Source organism: Jatropha curcas, unplaced genomic scaffold (genome assembly GCF_041381405.1).
Source record: "Jatropha curcas cultivar XTBG-Jc1 unplaced genomic scaffold, XTBG_Jcur_1.0 HiC_scaffold_205_pilon, whole genome shotgun sequence".
Lineage (NCBI taxonomy): Eukaryota > Viridiplantae > Streptophyta > Magnoliopsida > Malpighiales > Euphorbiaceae > Jatropha > Jatropha curcas.
The window spans coordinates 1-5,273 of NW_028322410.1; positions in this window are offsets into that span (position 1 = coordinate 1).

Genomic DNA, 5,273 nt, shown 5'->3' on the forward strand with positions numbered 1-5,273 from the left:
GTAGTGTGCTCAGGGTCCAGCTGCACCGGAGGAGCCTGCCGAAGATCAGCAGGAATAATGATGCCAGATCCCAAGCCAAGGCCAGGATCCAACACCACCTCCATACCCGGCGGAAACGGGACATCGCCCAGTACTACACCAGCTGGTCCGGCCGGAGCCGCCGCCACCAGCCTCAGCCGCTGCCTCAGCGCGGTAGTGAGCCGCAGTCTTGTGCGTCTTTCGCTCCTACATTAAGTTCAGAGAGTAATGTCATCAGTGGTTTGAAACAAAGGAGGAGTGATAACAGTAAACAAGGTTGAAGGTTAGATGAGTTACCTGGATGTACTCAAGAACCTCGGGAAGTCGAGCCTGCATCCGAGAGGCAAAGTAAGAAGGAAAGTCACCGGCGGACAGGAAATCGTTCGCCGAGAAGCCTCTATACTCACCTCCAGGTCCTCCCGAGTCAAGCCCTCAGCAGCACATATGCCGAGGAGGGGCATGAGGCACTCTCCGCTGTGCTGGAGCGATCGGAGTGTCGAAGACTCTTCTCCTAGGAAGTACCGGTCAGCCCAGTATCCTCGCATCAACAGCTCGACCGGGTGTGTAACTCAGCCACCTCCCGGCCCGGATAGGTCCTCCAGGCCTCGCAATCCCATGGCTCCAAGGATAGCTACAAAAAATATAAGAAAAGCATTATTGTTGTGTCAAAAAGAAAAGAAGACAAGCTAAAGATTCAGAGGTTCTTTCTGTACTCACATCAGACAGCTCGGTCATTAAGGAAACTCCGCCAGTACTCGGGATCCTCGCCACTGGCATAAGTGTGGTGGCAGTGGGCCAGATAGCGAGGAATCCTCCTGGACTCGAGGAGAGTCGCCGCTCGGACCGCCCGGGTAGATGCAGTACTCGTAAGACCACACCTGTAACAGAGACAGAAAATAACGTCAGTTAGTTGAACAGTTGAGAATGGCGGATATAAAAGTCAAGAGTGAAAGTGTGTTACCTCCAAAGGCCGGATGAACAGCCAGTTCGACTCACCGCTACCACGGGTCCAGACATCCAGACCGTGATAGAGATGAGCCAAACCAAGTGTGGCCCAGTCGAAGGACCCGACCTGGCTCAGATCCCGAAGACATGCCAGCACCGCAGGATCTCCCTTATTCTGGGAGGTGCATAATAGCTGGGAGGAAATGATATAGAACAAGAAGGACCGAGCAGCCTGGTCCCTCTCCTCTCGAGTGTACGCAGGAGCAGCAGGTCGTACATCCTCCGGCAACTCTCTCCAAGCCTCCAACCGGGTCCTGATCCTCTCGGCCCAGAACCGAAAGACCGTCTCGTAAGACATGCACCCCTGTACGGTGTATCGGGTCTGTGTCGTGACACCGAGGAGGGAACGGACTAGCTGAGCTCCGATGGCAGCCGTCTGGTACCGAGCGTCTAGTGGAGGAACCGGACCAGTGAAGCGAAGGCCGGTGATGGCAGCATATCCACGGGTGTGAGGGTCATCTCTCCAAACCCGAACACGAAAGTGTGCGTGCAGTCGTTCCACCGCTCCATCAATGCATAGCGCATAGCGCGGGGGAAACGAGGCTGCGTGCGGCGCAATCCGGCGGCGTAATCCGAACCTGCAGCGAACCCGGGCTCGCATAGGAGGGTCCAATAAGTCCCAGAAAGCAGAAGCGTCAGTGGCCGAGCCACCGAGCGGGCCTTGCCCAGATTAACCTGTAAGAAAATTTCAACTCAATAAATAAAGACTAACAATTTTTCATTTTCTTCCATGGCAGGAAAAAAAAAAAACCAAGTTCAGTTCGAACCATAGCTGCGTCACGCAACTCCCAGTCGCGTCACGCGTCTACAGAGTCACGCCGCGCAGCTTTACACCAGTTGCGTATTCAGAAGCACAGATGCGTAGTGCATCTCAGCACCTGCGTCACGCCACTCCATAGCTGCGCCACGCGACTGTTCAAAATATGTGGCCTCAAGAACAGCTGCGTCACGCAACCACAAAGTCGCGCCACGCATCTCTTTAGCTGCGTCGCGCAACTGCTCAAGACTCTTGCACATTGACGAACAGTTGCGTCACGCAACTGTTCTTCCATAGAACAGCTGCGTGACGCGACTGTCGAAGGTACGCAGTGGTTCAATTTCAACCTAATTTTGCTACGTTTGTATTGTTTTCATGCAAATTTCAGGGTAAAATCGTCGCCTGGAGTTATCAACAATCAAAAGCCAATAAATCAAGGTCTAAACACAGTTAAAAGGGTCAATCCTAAGGTTCAAGGCAAGCTAGGGTTTCTGGCGCTCGAACAGTTGCGTCACGCAACTGTTCACACAAGAACAGCTGCGTCACGCAACTGTTCATGAAGAACAGCCGCGCCACGCAACTCCTACCTGCGTGACGCGACTGTTGACGCAGGCATAAACAGTAAAAGAACAGTCCTATTGCTACAGTTACGGATCAAAACAGTAAAAAAACAAAAATTGAAGAAATTTTTACTTACCTCAGATCGAAAGCCACGCATCTGACTCGTTTCGTACCGGACTGGAAACTCCGAACCCGGCAACGGAAGAAGCTGCAATGGCCGCGTCCCAGGGTCAGCGGATTCCGGCTCACCGGTACCGGCTCACCGTCGAACGTAGGGATATCGGGTAGGGCCCCGAGGTCTCCATCTCCCGAGTATAGGCAGAAGCGGGAATTTCTGAGATTTGAGACATCCTTTTAGTTGAACAGTTCAGAGAATTTGCAATCGCTTAGGGTTTGTGAGTAAGTGAAACTGAATCGGTTATGAAGAAAATTACTTATAGTAAATATCTGGGCCCAAGCCCATTTCTTCAAGCAACGGGTCCAAGCCCATTCTTCCGAGCCCAAAAGAACCGATGGGCCCATTACCTTCTTTCAACACCCAATAAACCCGTGCGACCCGTTCAAAAGCCCACAACGGTCCATTTCGGCAATTTGACGTCGATGTGCGGCCCGTACACTTCAGCATTTTTTGTCTACTCACCGCACAGGGGGCAAAACATCAAATTGCCCAGATTACCCGCAGGTAAGCTTTCTTTCAAAGGTATACTTAAAAACGTAGATGACAAATTTTTGTTAAAATGTTTATGCCGAAATTTTCGCTAAAATTTTTGCAAAATGATTAAGATATGCCTACAAAAATGGATATTTTTGGTCCTAGGCCGGAATTCCGGACTGGGGGCAAAAGTATAACCTTTTGCCTTAATACGAGTCCTTTTTCATAATTAATGCATGGGAACATGTGATGTTCCAATATTTTTCTAACGGAAGGCAAAGTCTGTTGTACACGGATATTGTCCTTTTTTTGTGAACAATTTTTCAGGCCAACCGGTGATGGTTTTTCGAAGCCGATAGGTCTTACTGATTAGTGATGGTGCATTGCGAAGCTAATCAGAACAACTTCAAAACAGTGATGTATTGCGAAGCTGTTTGAAATTTCTTCCCCAGTCAATGATGTTGAGTTGCGAAGTTGACCAGGGTAAAATCCACATCTTTTGGGCCCATCAAACCGAGCCTCGAGGATGCCTTTTCAAAACCGACTGGGGCTGACAAAGCCGACCAAACTGAGCTGAGGAGGTGGCCAGATCAAAGCTCTTCAAGTCGATCAAACCGAGCTTCGAAGACTTTGTCACCAAATCGACATTTTTCGAGCCGATCAAACCGAGCTTCGAAGATGTCTCTTCAGATTCCGGGGAAACCGACAAAGCCGATCAAACCGAGCTGAGAAGGTGACAGAACATTCAAAACTTCAGGCGATCAAACCGAGCCCCGAAGATGTTTCCTAGCCGATCAAACCGAGCTTAGGAGGTGACCAGATGATTGATTCAGTCTTTTCAAGCCGATCAAACCGAGCTTCGAAGATTGCCTGATAGAAGGCGCGTCAATAGACCACTTTAACATCAATCGTTTATACAATTAATGATAAAGTGGGGGGGCAAACTGTTGACGCGTGATTTTTATGCCCCCACCTGGCCCGATGACATGAGGACAAGGGACAAGGTATCACGATAAACCAGAAGTGTTTGAACCAGAAATTGAATAAACCGCCCAAAGGGTCTGACCCGTGTTAGGGCTGCGTCACGCAGCTAGTACCTGCGTGACGGCACTCTAGTTGCGTCACGCAGCTCTAACAGGGCTGACACCTCTGGCGCGCGCCCGTGCAACGGCCTGCACTGTTTGTATGGATACGCGGCAACTGTACGAAAAGTAAGTCGCGTCACGCAGGTTTGCGGGTGCGTCACGCACTTATACCCGCGTGACGCGACTGCCCTGTTGCCCTAGCCATATAAATACAGCATTTTACAGCAAAAAGGGACCTTTTTAGACTTGGCATTTTCTCTCATTTTTCTCTAAAAACCTAAACATCTAAACTAAGTTTTTGATAAAAAACGGCTAGGTTTTTCCCCAAGAGCTCAAGTGAGTAAACTTGAGGAAGATCAAGCCCTTAACAGTTTAGTTTTGAAATCAAAAAGCATAAAAATATAGTAAGAGAAAAAGAGAGAAAAGAAAGAAAGATCAAAACGTTTTGCTTTGTGAAAATCTCGATATCACATTCCTGGAATCGTGAAACAACGTTCCTAAGCTAATCTTAGCGCATGCAATCCTCGAATCTGAGGGCAAGGTAACCATTCTAAACATTATCTTTCATTTCTAGCATTTTATTCCTTAAAATCTCATTTTTCAAGTAGTTGGTTAGTTGGTATTGTTAAACGCCGTTTTGCCCATTTTTGAGTATTTCTGAGTTGTATTAAACCATTGTTAACAAAAAGGAACGTAAAAAAGGGAGTTTGAAAGGTAGTTGCGGACCAGAGCAGCCGCGTCACGCAGCTACTACCTGCGTGACGCGACAGTTCATGTCCAAAAGTCTTTGATTCGGACTGGACCACCTGCTTGACGCAGCTATTTGTGTACCCAGTATACTTTTATTCTCATATTTATATTTAATGTGATATTTTGGATAAATAATCAATAAAGCTGAGAATTTCAATAAGTCATGAATAGTTCCGTCACGTAGCTAGGAGTTCGTCACGTGACTGTTCTTCATAGAACACCGCGTGACGCAACTGTACGTATTTCCAGTAATATAATAAGAGTTGCGCCACGCGACTGTTCTTCATAGAACACCCGCGTGACGCGACTGCTCTAAAGTTCCAGAATGAATAAGGTTAGTTGCGCCACGCGACTGTTCTTCATAGAACAGCTGCGTGACACGACTGTCTTAAGATTCCAGAATAATTTCCTTATTTCGCTTTAATTGCATGTTACTAAGTAGATT